Source organism: Chiloscyllium plagiosum, unplaced genomic scaffold, assembly GCF_037043375.1.
Source record: "Chiloscyllium plagiosum isolate Xiang-an unplaced genomic scaffold, Cpla_swu_hap1 HiC_scaffold_29, whole genome shotgun sequence".
In the NCBI taxonomy this organism is placed as follows: domain Eukaryota; kingdom Metazoa; phylum Chordata; class Chondrichthyes; order Orectolobiformes; family Hemiscylliidae; genus Chiloscyllium; species Chiloscyllium plagiosum.
Genome location: NW_028270167.1, coordinates 75900590 through 75919675, shown reverse-complemented (window position 1 = coordinate 75919675; position 19086 = coordinate 75900590).

Here is a 19086-nt window from a genome sequence, read left to right as displayed (position 1 = left end):
GATGTAATGCAGCCTTTTTACTCTGCTTTGATATTCTGTTGGATTCTAGTTACTCTGTTCCTTTCAATGGCCGGGTCTTTACCCAGCATCCCCAGCGGATCAGAAAGTTCCCAGTGTCATTGTGTGCACAGTCCTGCAAAGGGAGTATCCAGTGCCAGGCAATGGGGTGTGAGGTGTCCCGGGGTGGCACAAGGAAAGGCTGCATGTAGTGCCGATGGACTGAGGGAACTGAGAGAGATGGAATGGGCATTCAGGGACACTGCACTCAGACAAGTGGCCGGGCAAGATTCCTAACCACCCAGGGAACTCGTGAACCACGACTGCTTTAACAAAAACCTGTCACATTTGCTGCATTTCATCATCGAACAAAAGCAAAAATACTGTAGATGGTAGAAATCTGAAGCAAACACAGAGACGTATTGTAGAGAAAGAAAAGAGTTAATGCTCCCAATGCAGACACGGGAAGAATGTACAAAGTCAACACAGACAGGGTCCAGAGATTGGAAATGAACCCAAATCCCTAGCACTGTGAGGCAGCATTGTTGTGTCACCAGGCTAGCCAATGCTGGATAATTTGGGATAGTATAGTTAAAAGCATAGATACTGTTCTCCGTGATCGGGATTAAGAGTTCTGAAGGTTGTGTTGCCTACATGGTGCTCGGGTTTGGGATATATCATCTGGGTTGCAGAACTTGAAGCGGGAGGGGAATGATCCAGTGGTCAGGGTCCGTGTAGGTACCGACAGCTGGACAAACAAATAACAATGAGAAGAGCGACGGGTAATACAGGACTGATCTATTATATCGGAATGTATGCTGTCTAAGAAATAAGGTAAATGAACTTGTGACTCATCCATAAATTGGCAGGTACGACATAGTGGACATTACAGTGACATTGCTGCAACAGCATCAGGATTCAGAGCTGAATATTCAAGGATATTCATCCTGTCGAAAAGATAGGCAGTTGGGCAGAGAGATAGAGTTGTCTCAGTATTAAGAATGGAATTGAATCAATAATCAATAATAAGAAATGAAATAAGGTCAGATGGTGTAGAATCTGTGTCAGTAGAATTGAGGAATCAAAAAGGTGAAAAAATGCAGTTGGAGTTACATACAGGGAGCTGGGGTGTAAGATACACCAGGAGCTAGAAAGATCTGCAGGAAAGGCAAAGTTACAGTGATCATGTGGGATCTTATTATACAAATGGACTGGGAATTCAGATTGATAGTGGTTGGCAGGAAAATGAATTTGTGGAATGGCTTTTGGAGCAGCTTAGAGGAGAAAGTGAGGTCTGCAGATGCTGGAGATCAAAGTTGAAACGTTATTGCTGGAACAGCACAGCAGGTCAGGCAGCATCCAGGGAACAGGAGATTCGACGTTTCGGGCACAGGCCCTTCTGCTTATGCAGGCAGACGAGATGAGGGGAGCTGAAAATGACAGTGATGATAATATGATTGAATTTACTCTGCAATTTCAGGTGGAGAAGTTAGAATCAGAAGTAACAGTATTACAGCTGAATAAAGGCCATTGCACAGACATGAGTGAGGAGCTGGGTAGAATTGACTGGGAGACGGGCCCAGCAGGAAAGACAGTACAACAGCAATGGCAATAGATTTTTGGAGTAATTCAGGATACAACAGAGATTTATCCTAAGGAAAAAGAGGCTTATATAGGGAGGATGGGACAACCATAGCTGACTAGGGAAGTCAGGTATAACATAAAAGCAATAGAGAAATGATATAAAGTGGCAACGTGTAGTGGGAAACCTGAGGATTGGAAAGCTTTCAAAGACAAAACAGAGGGCAAACAAAATAAAATTAGGAGAGAAATTATTAAATATGGGGGTAAGCTAGCCAGTAAGATAAAGGAAGAGTGTAACAGTTTCTTTCGATATATAAAGTATAAAAGAGCGGCAAAGTGAACATTGGATTGCTGGAAAATGGTACTGGAGAGATAGTAGTGGGGAACGAGAAAATGGCCAAGGAACTGAATAATTACTTTGCATCAGCTTTCATGGTGGAAGGCACGAGTAATACCTTAAACATTCAAGAGATTGAGCGGCCAGAACTGAGTATGATGGCCCCCACCATGGAGAACATGCTAGAAAAAAATGTAATAGTCCGAAGGTGGTTAAATAACCTTGACCAGATGACTACATCCCAGTATTATAAGGGAGATAGATGAAGAGGGAGTGGAGACACTCGTGGTTATCTTTCAGGATCACGAGAGTAAGGAACGATCCCACACCACTGGAAACCCACGAACGTGACACCCCTTTTTAATAAGGGAGTAAGGAAAAAAACAAAACAAACACCATTTTAACCTCTGTCATGGGTAAGATCCTGGAATCCATTGTGTAGGATGAGATTTCTGAATAGTTGAAAGCGTTTGGTAAAATAGGGCCAAGTCCGAGGACACAGCCTTAAATGAAAGGGAACACTTTTTAGAACAGAAATAAGGAGAAAGTTATTTAACCATAGAATGGTGACGCTTTGAAATTTATTCCCCAAGAAGGCTGTGTGGTCAGGTCATTGATAATATTTGACACGGAGATAGATAGTTATTGATTATCCAGGAGATGAAGTGTTACGGGGAGAAGGTCGGAGAATGGGTTTGAGAAACCTATCAGCGATGATTGAATGACGGAGCAGACCCGATGGGCTTACTGTCCTAATTTATGCTCCAATGTCTTATAATCTTCTGGTTCTAAACCTTAAGGAAGTACCTTGCATCTCTGAGAAGATAGATTCATGTTCTTCATGAAGGTCAGAAGCTGTTGGGAATACTTAACTGTTTTAAAATGAAGGTATTGTGGCTGCTGTCAGGGTGGTGTATAATATGAAATTCCGTGCAGGATCACACACCAACTGCACTATATTAATGTGGGGAGAGTTTATTCAAAACTTGGACCTCTCCGTCTCTCTCAATTGGGAGTAGGTGTTGGGGTGGGTGGGCGGAACGTCCGCCCAGGCACTTAAACTATCCCGAATCATGCATCCTGAGTGAAATGGCAGTCATGGAAATTATCACCTTCCCATTGTCTGTTTATAATATATGGAGTGATTGTCCATCCCACTCAGGGTTCAATACAACCACCTTATTCCCTCACAGCGCTACAGATCAACCTTCACTCACTCCTCATGGTGCCATCATTTCAGGGATTAATGTGGTGGAACTCCTCTTCACCCTCTCTGTGGTAAGGAGATCACTCCATATTAGGGAAAGAAAATCTGTCCATAATACCCCAAATACTGCCTCAACAACACTCAGGTTTGATCACAATAATTCATTTCCCTCACTTAGCTGGCTCCATTTCTTTCGTGTGACACAGGAAACAATTCATTTACAATGCACTGCCACTGACGTAGAATTTAAAAACATCCTCTCATCTGTAGGTCAGCATCAATACAGCCAGCACCAGAAGTGCCCAAGGAGATGGACATGACTCTTGGAAGAGACTCGCTCACAAAGAATACATCTAAAACAGTGAATGGCTAACTACCTGAATGGAAACGAGCCGTTGGAATATGGGATGCAGGCAGAGGAAGAGAGCTACCTTTCCTTTTGTTCTGCCCTCACGGGATGTGTGCAGCCATGGTCAGGCCAGCATGTTATGCCGATCTTGAACTGAGTGGCTGTTTCAGGACAATAAATAGTAAAACAAATTGCCGTGGGTTTGCAGTTAAACAGAGACGTGACCAGAGAAGGATGACCCACCGCCTTCTCTAATGGGTATAAGGCAAGCCGATATCAACAGATTACCATTCTGTGGTTCCAGAATACGAGCCAATGACGTGACCTACAATACACTGTCTGCCCATCTTTCAGATTTTGTGCAGAGAACAAGTTAAACATCTGAAGTGCAATTATTTTGTCATGGACACGTGGTTAGAAGGGACTTGAAGCAGATATATGTGGAAATAACAAAGGCACAAACGATGGTGTATTCAGGAATTGAACTGAGGATGAGGAGAAGACTGGGATGTCTTAATGGTGGAACTAGACAGGATTGGTGTATGGGGAGGATATGGAGATGTACACTTTGCAGGAGAAAACGAATCAAAGAGGTTGAGAACAGTGTGATTCTAGAATACGAGCCAATGACGTGACCCACCATACACTGTCTGCCCATCTTTCAGATTTTGTGCAGAGAACAAGTTAAACATCTCAATTGCAATTATTTTGCAGTGGGCACGTGGTAAGAAGGGAGTTGAAACAGATGTATCTGGAATTAACAAAGTCACAAACGATGTTTTATTCAGGAATTGAACTGAGGCTGAGGAGGAGACTGGGACGTCTTAATGGTGGTACTGGACAGGATTGGTATGTGGGGAGGATATGGAAATGTACACTGTGCAGGAGAAAACGAATCAAAGAGGTTGAGAACAGTGTGTTTTACTCTCGCGTATTGGTGAGTAACATGTAAATAATAGTTTGCTAGGTATAATTCTTAAGGAATGGAATTTTTGATTGGAGCTGAAAACGTTGGCTTGCACCTTCACCAAATCTACATATCATGAGCATCGAATCAGTTCAGACCGTTTCACTAAACAGACAAAGTGACTTACCAGGAGCACCAACTATAGCAAGGATAGGATAGTAACCAGCTTGAATAACCAGCAGTACATATTCAATCCGCGATGCTAATGATATCCAAGGCTGGGAAAGCTTGTAAAGACCGTAGGCTAAACTCCTATCCATTGTTGGAACATTCCAGTCTAATGTTCCCAGATTTCCATCTCTCCTGCCCTTCCCTCTGAAGTTGCTAATCCCTTTTCTTGCTGTTGGACATGCTCCCGCTCACACTATGAGATAAAACACTGAAAGCATTCCCTTATTGATAGAAGAGACAAACTGTCAAGGGATGCATACGATCCATGGAGACTGACATAATTACAATCGCTGAACAAATAGCTCCAGTTAACCCTTTGAATTCAAAGCTACATTATTGAAATCCAAAATAACGTTGAACATTTATGATTTCTGGGTGTGATATGCAAGTGTGACTGAATGAAGGAATGTTGAAGATGGCAGATTGATTGTGTGCACTCATTCAGTCAGCCTTGGATATGGAAGTAATGCCAGAAGCTTAACGGAACATAGACATGCTTCTCTGTTCATAAATACAGAAATAAATCCCGTAACTACTGATCAGTCATTGCAATGTCTGTAAAACATTGAGAAAACAACTATCATCCATGATGAGATAGCAAAATCTGCCAATAAAGAAAACCCTGGGTTACAACAAACAAACGGCATGGATACGTTAACAGAGAATTGCACATGGCCAACACAGTTCAGATTGTTATTCCAGGATCAGAGAGGGCAGCTGTGGGTCATGCTGTTGATGTTATCGATGTTAAGGAACTGTCATGAAGTGACATTTAATGGGTTTCGATTACATTGTGATTATGATGTTGGGGAAAAGTCAGAAGATGGAGAGGACAGGGGGACATGGCTGATTAGACTGGGTGGAGGGACAGTGATGTTCCCCAGTTACCAGAATTGGAATGTTACTCTTTGTAATTCATACGAAGAACTGATTCAAGAATACATCTACAATGAGAAATTAGCAGAGACAATATTAATGAAATGTGTTTATGCAATATAAAATACAGGAACAAAATGATTTCCTGCACCCACCAATATATGCAAAGTACAAAGGGATAAGGTTGTTAAAATACACTCCTGATATTGAGCTATATAAATTGAAATGTGAATTACATAATTAGGAAAGTGGTATGCAAACTTTCTCAATCATTATTTGACCCACAGCTAAGATCGTGATTTCACCTGTCAGTGAATCCCCTTACTGAGATTCTCTGGCCTAGTCTCTCAGACAGTATAGGTGTGGGGGAGGGCGTCGTGGAGGTGGGGTGGTGGTTATCATTTCTTGCTGCTCTTAGCACAGTCTATTTAAAACCTCTGCTTTCTCCATGGAACCAATCTATTGGCCTAATGGGTTCTGTTTAGCTGTCAGTAACCCAGCTCTGTGATATTGTGGGAAATAAATAATTTGGGATGACAGCCAGTATCAGCACAGTGCTCACAGTGTATGGAGCCCAGACAAAGGGCTTGCCGTCCAGAGGAATTTCTAAATAAAGCTTCTAAATATTTATCTCCGTAATGCAGTCTTCTGATCTATCTGACTTCACCCTCATCTCACACCTCTTCCTCTCGCACTCAGTCAGTCGCTCCCCTTTCTATCCTCTCTAAGTTTATCTCCCTACACTTGCTTTCTCTCTGTTTATTTCTCTCTCACACAACCTCTCTTCACAAACTCTCTCTGTCTCCAATTGTGCAGTTGGAGAGCTTGGACTCCACAGTGGGCTGAATGGCCTCCACCCATGCCATAATAATTGAGGTTCTCTGACCCACAATAAATACTTCCTGGACAGACCTGCTGGTCCTGTGACAGGTACAGTGCACAATCACCCATTATCTTTTCCTGTTCTTCTCTGGTGTACAGCTGCCTTGAAATGTCTGTTCAAACAAAACAGACTGAATGAAATCCGAGCAGTCGAGAAGACGTTCATGAGTATGTATTTCAATCAAGATTTAATGAAGGATGAGATTCCAGAATAACATAAGCAATGAATGAAAAACAGGGTAACACAGGACATGGCAGCTGAGTACAACATGTGTTTACAAGTAGGTCTCATGGTATTACCAATAGATTATCGATCCAGAAATATCAGCTCCTGTTCTGTGGATCCAGGTGGAATCCCGCCACTGCAGATGGTGGAAATTCAATTCAATAATGTAAAGATATCCCTGGAATTAAGAATCTACTGATGAGAATAAAATCATTGCCGATTGTCAGAAAAATCCATCTGGTTCACCAATATCCTGCAATGAAGGAATCTTCCATCCTCACCTGGTCTGGCTGACATGCAACTCCAGACCCAAAGCAATGTCATTGACTCTCAATCGCCCCCTGCAATGGTCTAATGAGTCATTCAGTTGTACCAATCGCTACATTGTTTGAAACAAATGAAACCGGATGGAACACTTGGCATCGAAATGGGAACCAGACAAGTCAACATTCGAAACATCAATGTAGAACCTGCAAAGTCTTCCTTACTAATATCTGAGGTCTAATGCCAACATTGGAACAACTGCCTTACAGACACGTTAAGCAACAGCCTGACATAGACATACCCACGGAATCATACTGTAAGAAATGGGAAAATGTGTTGTTTTTCAAGGGAGTATATGATGGATCTAGGAAAGTATTAGGGAAATGTATATTTACTTTTAATGCGGATTAAAAGTACTAAATTTAATGTAGAATTATTAAAGAAATGTTTAAAACAGTAGGTTCAGCAAAAAACCTAAGATTGCTGAAACATATAAGCGAGGCACTAAAAGGTACATTGTTAAGATGTATGTTCAAGAATGGAATGTACCTATGAACAATGAAAGATATTACAAAATGGAAGAAGGGAACATCAAGATACAAGTTTAGCCTTATGTCAGCACATACAAGGGGGAAAATTGCCAACTTGGAAAGAAGGGGGCAATGGGCGTGGAGTATAGATGAGCAAAGATGAAATGGTAAGAAAGATTGGGTAATGTAGGGATCGGAAGAGGTAGCCTCACGTAGCTCAAAAAGTATAACTGTGTCGTACTTTGAAATCTCTTGCCTTCAATTGCTTTCTGAAATTGGGGTCCTTTCTTGCAAGATCGTAAAATAAATTGTCTTGTTTCCAGCTTTGGTGATCTCATATAATTTTATTGAGTTTGTTTCTTACAGATTTGAGGGCTCGTCCGGGATGCCAAGCTCCTGTCGCTCGGCAATTTCGGAAAAATCGGAGAAGGTGAACCCACCGATTTCGGCAGTCTCAACTTTCCCCCATTGCCGCGGCGGCTCGGGCGAGCGAGATCGGACTGAGAGACCCTGGAAACAAGACGTGTAGACGCGACGCGACGGGTTCAGTTGGGTAACTCTTGTGCAAAAAAACGGGTAAGATAAAGGTCTTAAAAGAGTATTATCCCGGCGACCGGGGTAGGCAGCGGGTTTTGTTTTGTTGTCAGTCTTTGCCACGAGCGAGGCGCACTAAGACGCGGTGGGTTGGTCGTGTAACTGTTATGGACTTAAGACCCACATTCACGGGCGGCCGGGATTTGCAGCAGCATTTGTTCTTTCGCCGTGGTTCTAGGTCCGCTGAGACGTAGTGTTTTGACGGGTAACTCTTATGTACACAAGACCGGATTAGATTTGTAGCGACATTTGTTGTTGTGGTCTTTGCCACGGATGAGGCGCACTGAGACGCAGCGGATTGGTCGGGTAACTCTTATGGACTTAATGCCCGCATTCGAGCGGCCATGATTTGCAGCATTACTTGCTGTTTCGCCGCGGTGCGAAGGGCACTAAGACGTGGTGGTTCGGTCGGGTTACTCTTGTTTATATAAGACACGGGTAAAGGTAAATTTCGGGCGACCAAGATTGACAACGGTTTTTGTTGTCTGGTATTGCCGCGGGATGGGGCGCGCATTCGACCAGGTAACTCTTGGGCACAGACCAAGGTATGAAAATTGACCTTTAAGTATTACCTTGGTGGTCGGTACCGTAGAGAAGTACATGAGGAATGGCAACTTACAAACATAGAGAATAAAGGTCTTTAATTGGCTAGATCAATCTAATGAGTAAGGTGTCTAACCGATTCGATCACCCAGCCATAGACCGGTTTTTAAGAGAGGAAATCCCCTTGTCATTTCTTGTCATTTTTATTTAAGTTCTGTCATCAGCAGTGGTAGGACTTGAAACAAATCACTTGAAACAATATCTTTCGTTTAATTAGCTTTGCTTCTGAAATGCATCCAGTGACATTCTTACATTCATACAGTGTCCTAATCATGAAGTAAGATCCGAGACAAGAATAATTTTGTGCTTGAAATATTTGTATTTGGAGAAATGGTCAGCAGAGTGCTTGAAACATGAAGTCTGAATTTTACCAACGTGCAGCCATTGGTTTGTTCAGCAACAGCACTGACACAGAGATGGAGTTTGGGGAGCGGGTAGTGGACAGGTTTCGTGACAGAGAGAACACGAGACATAAAGCAGTCCAGGGCAAAAAGCGATCTCGAGGTTGTGAACAGTTTTGTTCGCAGATGTTTCTGAGGTAGTGGTCTGCAATTCATGGATCATGAATGGAGACTTCAATTGAATCTGAAGACAAGAGTTTCTTTCTCTGACAATATAGATAACAGAATTTGCAACGAAGTTCAAATTTGCTTTTGCGATTAATGAATGGACAGAGGTAGAGAACGCCAACAAAAGCGAGAATAGGTTAGTAGCACACCCTCAACCCCGCCCAAAATAATCATAAGCACTGCTGATGTTCGATATGGTAGAAATTCCTAATAGGGCGAAATCTTGAAATGACTCAAGGAAAATCTCCTCTCCATTGTTGTAATGTTCCAGTCTGATATTGTCAGATTCAGATCTGTCTCTCTCTGTCTACACAGCTGCTGATCTCTGTTAGTTTGGAGCTGATGCATCTGCTACTACAGTGGGATAGCGGACTGAATGAAGCCCCTCACCAATCGGAGAGGGAAACCCTCCACTGACACAGTTAAATTGCATGGAGACTGACATTAATCACAGTCACTGAGCAAACAGTCCCAGCTTTCAATACGGCACATTCATTTCACAATATAACTGGACTGGGCTACATGTTGGCATTGCCGGCTATTGGTCAAATCTCCCATCACCAATTGCTCTAGTGAAGCCAGTTGTGAGGGAGAATGATGGGTGTTATCTTTTCATAAGCGAGATGATTTTGCTCTGTTGTCCGTTTACTATGCTGTAACCATCTCTCCCCAAATCCATCCACCCCCTCCCCCCCAAAAGAATCAAAATTAGGATGTTGTTACTGTGCTAATCTCTCCTCCACGGGAACAAACGCCAGCGAACAGACTGTCAATGGGCACAGTTGTCCTGAACATAGTTAGGAAGTGTGGACTTCTCTGAATATTCCTCTCCCTGCTCTAATAAGGCGACTTTGGAACTTCCATAGGCAATATGCTTCAGTAATTAATTTTTTACAAATTGAGAAAATTCTAAATGCAGTTTTATTTGCTGTAAAGCAGTATTTTTTAACACATTTTGGCCTCAGTCCAAAACCAAAAGCGATAATTACAATGAACTTATTCATTAAGACTTATGAATTAATAAGTCAGGTTCGAATGAATATGACATTGGCTGTGAGCTAAGGCGGATTGGGGGCAGTGGCTGCGGAGAATGCATGGGGAGACATTGATATTCCCCAGTCATCATCACTCTTTCTGACAGACAGAATTAAATCTAATCCACAACAGGGAAACAGCCAACATTTGGGAGATGTAATGCTGAATGAAAATGTGATCTGAAAAGGATAATTTTAAATGTGATGAAATGAACAATATTTTATATACACACCATTTAATCTTTGGGTATACAGCCTGAGTAAGGACACAGGACCTGAAACATTAACTTTGACTTCTCTTCACAGATATTGCCAGACATGCTGAGCTTGCCCTCTAAGTTCTGTTTTTTTTTGTTGTTTGAGATTGATCGTATTGTTCATATCTAGCAGGATACTTACAATTAAAAGCAGACACTAATAACAAAATTTGAAGAGCTATGGGGACAATAGAGGAGATTAACAGTAGAGATATAGTCATTCCAAGCTGGAAGAGACAATGGGCTGAGTTTCCCCCACTTTTGTTATAATTAATTCTGTGATATGTAATCAAAGCCTTTGGAGAGGGTGTAGACAAACTAGTTTAATGAAGGATACAGAGTGTTCCATCATCAATACTCTATTCCTAATATCTCATGAATTTTCAGCTGGCTCTGAAATGCCTTTTCAATCAAAGTGGAGTTCCTGAGATTTACAGGATATTCAGAAAAACATATTTTTTTTACTTTGAATCTTAAAGAGGAAACAGATTTCGGTTGCAACACAGGTGTCCCAGACACACCAACTATAACAGGAACAGAAAAGGACGACATTGTCCATAAAGAACGAAATTCAACATGTACCCCTGTCAACAAAACATGAAACATAGTGATATGGAAACATGAAATACAAACTGAAAATGGTGGAGAAACGCAACAGATGAGGAAGTATCTGCAGAGAGAAACAGAGTTAATATATCGAATATGATGTGACACTGTTCTGAAAAAATCATATTGGAATCAAAGGTTAATTCTGTGTATATCTGCTCAGAGGGTACCAGGCCTGCTGAGTTTCCCTCATTCGATTTCTTTTTCTTTCTGAACTGTGACAAATTGACTGATCTGAACAATATAAGCAAAGCTGCTATCTCAGTTGAATCTCGAATAATTTGTTATGGACATTAAATGAGAAATTACAAAGTTCCTATGTTTCACAGGGCTCTAAATATCGATGACGTATTGCATTGTGAGACAAACCAATTGCGAGACACTGACTTTTGCATAGGTACATCTTGGATATTCTGTGAAGAGGTCACCCAGTCTACCTTTAGTTTCCCCAAAGTAGGGCAGTCCACAATGTGAGCAGCGAATGCAGTAGATCGGATTGTGGGAAATGTTTGTAAACGCAGCTTCACCTGGGAGGTATGTTTGGCCTCTTGGATAGTGAGGAGGTTGGAGGTAAATAGGAAATGTAACACCTCTGGCAGGAGAAAGTGATGTGGACCTGTGGTGGGGGTGCAGGAGTGGGGGGGGGGGGTGTTGGGAGTGAATAACGAGCGGACCAGGGTGTCCTGGAGGAAGTGGTCCTTTAGAAGGCGGAAAAGGGAGAGGAGGCAAATATGTGTCTAGTGGTGGCATCTCGCTGGAGGTGGGGTAAATGCGGACTGATGATTTTTTGCATGTGAATGCTAGTGGGATGGTAGGTAAGGACAAGGGGAACTCTAACGCTGTTGCAGGCGGGAAAAATGAGGCTGAGGGTAAAAGTGCAGGAGATGGGTCGGAACTGGTTGAGGGTCCTGTTGATAACAGTGCTGGGGAGTTCTTGGGTGAGGAAGAAGGTGGACATATCAGAGGCTACATTTTTGTAGTTAACATCATCAGAAGCAATGCGATGGAGACGGAAGAACTGAGAGAATTAATTGAAGTCTTTGCAGGAAACAGGGTGTGAGGATGTATACTCCAGGTAGCTCTGGGAGATGGTGGGTTAATGCTGGATATCAGTGACCGGTCTATCCCCAGACATAGAGCAGAGATGTCGAGGAAAGGAAGGGAGGAGTCAGAGATAGACCAGGTGAAAATGAGAGAGGGGTGCAAATTGGAAACGATTAACTTTTCCAATTTTGGAGAAGAGAGAGGAGAAGCAGCGACGAAATCATCTACCTATCGGAGAAAGAGTTGTGGATTGGGGCTGAAATAGAACTGGAACAAGGAAATGTCGACGTACCCCATGAAGGAACAGATATAACTTGGGCCCATGTCTGTATCCATGCACCCCGTCTGTATGGCAGGAGCATGCTGAAGCAATGGGTCTGCCCAGACAGTTCTGTTCGTGGGTTTTCAGGAGCAGATAAAAGCGAACTCTGCTATCAGAGGACCATCATTTTCTGGACAGTTACGTGGGGGTGAGTATGTGTGTGTGTTTGGGTGCGGGGGTTGAGTGCGTGAGAATCTCCAGATGAAATGTGGTCAGATTTAGTTAATAAAATAACCTGATGTGCCATGGTAGGGATATGGACAAGAGGGTGATATGTGGAGGTATCTGAGAGCTGGCATTCAGCCTCTGAAGTATAGAACTGAGTCCACCAGACTACCGCAGCACCACTCTTATTGGCACAGGCTGGAAAACATAGTCAGGGTTGGATCGAAGCATACAGCATGCAGTCTGTTCAGAGGGTGATAGGTTGGATCGGGTGAGGGGGATACAGAGAATTTAAGACAACCAAACTCCCATGGAGCGTTCTCAATGAAAAGATTGAGTTCAAGTAAACGCCAGAGGAATGGGTCCAGGGGGAGGGAGAGTGTTGGGGCTGGGCGAACGGCCTATGGGATAGGGAGTGTACTCTTGCACGAAGAAATGGACACCGAGGAGAAGACGGTGGAAGAGAAGTTCAACATTATGTCGCGCCTGAAATTCATTAAATTGGGGGCACAAAGGGTTAAAGCTGAGATCTTTGCTGAGTACAGAACATTCAGCATTAGAGCGTGGAAGCTTAGGAGGGATGGTGAATACTCGACAGGAGGTGGGCTTGGGGAAGGGGATGGACTCAGATTACAGGGCATGGGTGGCAGGTGCCAGAGGCTCATAGGCATCTCTAAGTTATTCCATTTTGTGGGCCTCGTATATCTGGCGAGCATGGCGAATGAGCTGGAGAATGAAATAGAATTGGGGAACAGTGCAGCCTTGAACCAATGTGATGTGATGCTGTTGAACAGAGAAAGTGTTGATCTCAGTGGTAATGACATTGTACGACCGGTCCTCAGAAAGTAAATGATTGAAAATAATCGGAATCATTGTCTTATTGTAATGCTCTGATTTCATTGGGGTGACACTCAATAGCAAGGTCTTACTTTTCTGAGACTTTAGACCAAACTGTGAAAACTGATGTATCTTGATGTTATTAATAAGACAAATGTATCCATGGTTTTGGATGCACTAGCAAGGGCAGAGTTTATTTGTCATCCTCAATAGCTCTCGGGAAGGTGTCATTGTTCATTGAGGAAATTGCCAGCACAGAATTTCCTCTGATTCCCGTTGACCGCAGTTTCCTGAGGGTGAATGATGCTACATGAGTCAAATACAACTTTGATGGCAAGGGAAGTTGCTATGATCTCACCTCAACTGACATTAGAAAATAAGTTAAAATACTAAAGAGAAAAAGGGTAGAACACGGCATATTTGAACAATGTGATCACTGTCTTCGCAACGTTTAAGAACAAACAAATGCATGGACTTCTGATTCTGAGGAGAGGTGTTTCTATTTGGGATGAATAGTTCCACTCTCTATGGGGAAAAAAAAACACTCTATTCACGGTGCATTGGTCAATGACAGACATAAACTATTGTCTGTTCCTATTGGGCATTGATCATCTCAATCTCATCATTCACTGCTGACCAATAGCAGCACAGAAGCCAGCAGCTCCCATCTCCCCAGTGGATAGCAAAAAGGGTAAGGGATGGCCAGTGAAAGTGGGATTAACTAGGGAATTGGTGTATTTTACAGTGGGAGTGGCAGAAGAAGGGTGTGAAGAGATATCATCAGTGGAAGAGTATGTGGCAGCAGAAGGGGTAGTGCAAGGGAAGTAGGAGTGTAAAGAAAGTGTAGGAAGGGGGAGGAAGAATGGCTAATGATGTTTTCGTGACTGGGAAAAGCTTGTTTTTGGAAAGGTGAGGTTGGGTGAAAACCACCACTGTTAATAAAAATTGGGAACTGATTCAATTGAAAATTGAGATTTGATGTAGTTCTTTTTCTATCGCTTGATTCTTTATCAGATTGTACATTCACTCTATAGTTTAGTATCTCCATCAAATACAGGTAACGTGTTTTCTTCTCCCCTGATGTTGTATATCAACATTTTTGAATTTTTTAACAGTATGTATTTGCTTCCAATTCAAGGTAGACATGAGAATATGATTTCATCTCCTGCAGTTTGTCCATAACGTAGAATTTAATTGAATATTTATCCTCATCACATTAGCTGATTCAAGCAATGAGTCTGTGTCCATCCTGCAGATGAAACATTTCTCAGTTCTGACTATTGTTACAAAGCACAGTGCCACACAAAAGGGTAATGTTCCAGTGCAAGGTGCCAAAACCGTAGTTCACCCTAAATTAGTTACAAGCTTTATGAATAAGACATGCCGAGGTTCAGAGTGAAAAAGGTGAATTTAACTTTGTGTCAAAAATGGCATTTGCAGCACTCTCATAATCGGTGTTAACTACATCACTCTGTGAATTCCCAAAAATAAGAACAACAAGAGACTGGAATTCTTAATTATTCCTTTGTGAATAACACCTGGAGAACAGGAAGGAAATCAAGGTTTTTTTCTGATATTCATAAATGATGATGGTGAGAATGTGGAAAATGGATGGCAGTGGAATGATAACTATTGTTGGGGATGACACAAAGATTAGATGGATGCTTCACAGTGATGAGGAAAGGGTTATGCTACAGGACGATATAAACAGATGATTTCTACATCCAGATGAATGGCCGATGAAGTTTAACACTGATAAATGTGAGATAATGCACATCTGAATTAACAAGACAAGTGAGTATTAAAACTTTGAAGGGCGAGGGCTAATCGTGCTCCTTTTGTCTTTACAGCAGGAAAGGTTGAGGAGGGAACATATTACAGGTATACAAGAGCATAAGGGATACGGAGAAAATGAACAGTCAACAGCTGTTTTCTTTACTCGAAGGGTTAAAAACATAGGGAAACATTCTTGAAGTGAAAGGAAGGGGATGGAGAGAGAATTTGTGGAGTCTGTATTGAACTGAGAGGCGGTACAGACATAGAATATAAAGTTCATATGTGTGGCAACAGGCCCTTCGGCCCAACAAATCCATACTGACCCTCCAAAGAGTAACCCATCCAAACACGTTCCTCCTATATTTACCCCTGACTAATGTACCTAACCTACACAACCATGAACACTTTGGGCAATTTAGCATGGCCAATTCACTTAACCTGCACATCTTTGGATTGTGGGAGGAAACTGGTGTACCGAGAGGAAACCCACGCGGACACGGGGAGAATGTGCAAAATCCATACAGGCAGTCACCCGAGGCTGCAATAAAACCTGGGTCCCCAGCGCTCTAAGGCAGGAGTGCTAACCAATGTGCCGCCGTTCAGATCCTGGGGATATGTGCATGGAATACATTGCCGAGGCGGGTGATTGAGCAGGTAATCTCATAAACTTTTTAAAAAGCCTTTGGATATGCACGTGGTGGTGCAGGCTCGCATTTTCATTCAATTATTCTATGTGGTGGCAGCCACGAACACTCAGATATATTCTGAAGCAATAGCTAATGGCTGTTCCTGGTTTGTTCCATTAACTGTACTCAGTAAGTTAGCCTCCAGAGAAGTGCTGGTGTTATCTCCCACTTTCTATTTAAATGTTTCAGTTTCCTTGAGTTGGTAATGTAATTTCCTGTGACGATGATGTCATTTCAGGCCCTTTTTCTCAGAGGATGGTAGATGGAGTCAAAATTGATGTGTTTGTTGATGGAGTTCCGGTTGGAATGCCATGTTTCTAGGAATTCTTGTGCTTGTCTCCGTTTGGCCTGTCCTAAGATGTATACGGAGACCTAGTCAAAGTGGCGTACTTCCTCATCAGTACACAAGAAATTAGTGTTGGGATCATGTCTTTTGTAGCTAGTTGATGTTCATATATCCTGGTGACTTGTTTTAGGCTTGTTTTCCGTTGTGGTGTTTGTTACAGTTCATGCAAGGCTTATTGTTCCTAGAGCAGAACAGACAAAGATGTGAATTTATTGCGGTGCTCAAAAGTATGGAAAAAGTTGCAGAGAGGAAAAAGAATACTCTATTAGTTGGCATTACAGCATCAAGGGATTCTAATTTCAAGGTAGTCAGCAAAAGAGCTAGGAGTAAAATAAGGAAAAACGTCTTTATTTAGAGAGTTATTACGAATTGGAATTGACTGGCTGGGAAAGTTGGGGATGAAGATTCAAAAGAGAACTCGATATATATTTGGAAATTATGAATTTAACGGGCAACAGAGAGTGGGCTGCCAAATGGGGGGGGGTGCTTGGGAGACATTTTGGAGCTGATTTATACATAATGGCCAATAGCCTCCTCCTATACTTTAAAGTTTTGTACTCTATCATGTGCCAGCTGTGAATTAAAGTCAGTATCCAATTATTTTACAGTGTAAATGCTCGCAAATATCTGATTGTTTGGTGCAGAATAAGCATTTAAAATGCAAGTATTGCAAGGTCAGCTTCATTGTGAAGTCTAATTATTACTCAGAACATGAATATTTTACATGTTGAATTTCAATTACTAAAACAAAATATATATCATTGCTTTGTCACAAAACTCTTTGGAAATCTCTGACTTTTAACTTACACGATATCATGTTCATTGTTTATTTTTCACTCTTCACGTTTCATATTAAACATCATTCATTCTAAAAATTGGAAGTTTTCAAATTATTATTCACGAAAATTTGGTAACACAAATAGTTGTGGTTCTGTTCGCCGAGCTGGGAATTTGTGTTGCATGCAGGAACCGGAGTGGTTCGTATGTGGCGCTTAGGCGGTTGGCACATGATTCCCATTGGAATTTGTGTTGCAGATGTTTCGTCCCCTGTCTAAGTGACATCCTCGGAACTTGGGAGCCTCCTGTGAAGCGCTTCTGTGATCTTTCCTCCAGCATTCCTCCCAACTCGGCGAACAGAACCACAACAATGAGCACCCGAGCTACAAATCTACTCACAAACTTTGGTAACACAAATAATTTATTTAGTTTAATATTCACAGTCCATGTTGCATTATTGCCGTTTTTGAATTGCTGGCAAATAGCTGAAGATCGTACATTTCAGTGAGAAATTAAACTGATTGTTTATATATGTGTATAAGAACGCTAATTCTATTTGTATGTTCAATCGTTTGCTCACTCTGAACATGCAATCATTCAGAACACATCCACTTTAAAAATATTGGAGTGGCAAAAAATTGCTTTGAACCCTGACATTGAATATCTAATTCTGATTACAAGAGTTAAGTTCTTTCTTCGATAAAATAAAATGTACATACTTTAGTTCTGTGTTAGAAAATCGTGACAGGAGTTTATATTTTAGTTCCATAAATATAGAATCAACATAATTGATTTAAGAGATTATAGTTCACTTGAAGGATTATCATTCACGTCTTAGTTTTGTCCAATTCGTGAAATATAGCAAACATCCGATTATTGTTCGGGGTCAGTAAACTCAAATCCTTGCAAGGAGCTATGCTGAAAATTGTTTCAAATAGATCTGAAACCATTTACAGTGTTATTGGACCTCACAGCTGCCTGTGAAACAGAGACTCAGTGGCCTGTTCCACAATCTGTGCATGGAGCATCTAACATGGTTCTGGGCAGTCAGCCAAACATTACTTCAAAATAAATAGTTTGGAATACACCTTGGGCAGGAGGAGAACCCGCCAACAGACTATCACTGGTCTCAGTGTAGGTAAAAATGTTGTCCACGTTAAATACTAATGGCTGATCAGAAACCAAGTTTTAAAATTCATCTTCAGTCAGAGACTGGCCCAGAGAGCAGACGTGTTGACATGGAGAGCCATAATCACACCATACAAGTTACCTATGGTGATGAAATCTGACCTGCCTCCCAGACTCCATACATCTGCACCCCGGATCAGACATGGGTGAAGACGTTAACAAGTTGACAATCTATTGCAGTGCCTTGCGTCTCACAAAGAAATCACTAAAGCCATATCCAATAAATGCCAGCTTCACATTCTCCAGTATCAAAATAAAATTGTACATCTCTGTGAATGGTCAGAGATTACTACATGGGTCACACAGTAGAATGTATGTGAGATAACCAGCAGCAAACGGCAATCCAAAAATCGCATTAATAACTGAACTTCTGTCTGGTCTAAGTAACCACACAGATTATATTGGCTTTCAGGTGACTGTAACAATGCACACCATAACTGGAGGTTTTGGCCTTATACCCTCCAAAGCTTCCTGAACTCACACACATCACTCCCTCACACATTCAACAATTGATGAGAATCCACTAGCTGGGTGAAACTGGAAACATAGAACAGTGCAGCACAGTGCAGTCCCTTCGGCCCTTGACGTTCTGTCGACCTTTTATCCTACTCTAAGATCAGACTAACCTACATACCTTTCATTATATTATCATTCATGTGCTATCCAATTAAATATCCCTAATATAGTTGATTTTACTACAACTGCTGGCTGTTCATTGCATACACCCACCACTCTCTGTGTAAAGAACCTACCTCTGACATCTCCCCTAAACCTTTCTCCAATTACCTTAAAATCATATACCCTGGAGAGCCGTTTCCACCCTGGGAGAAAGTCTCTGGCTATCCAATCTATCTATGCCTCTCATCATCTTGAACACCCCTGTCAAGTCACT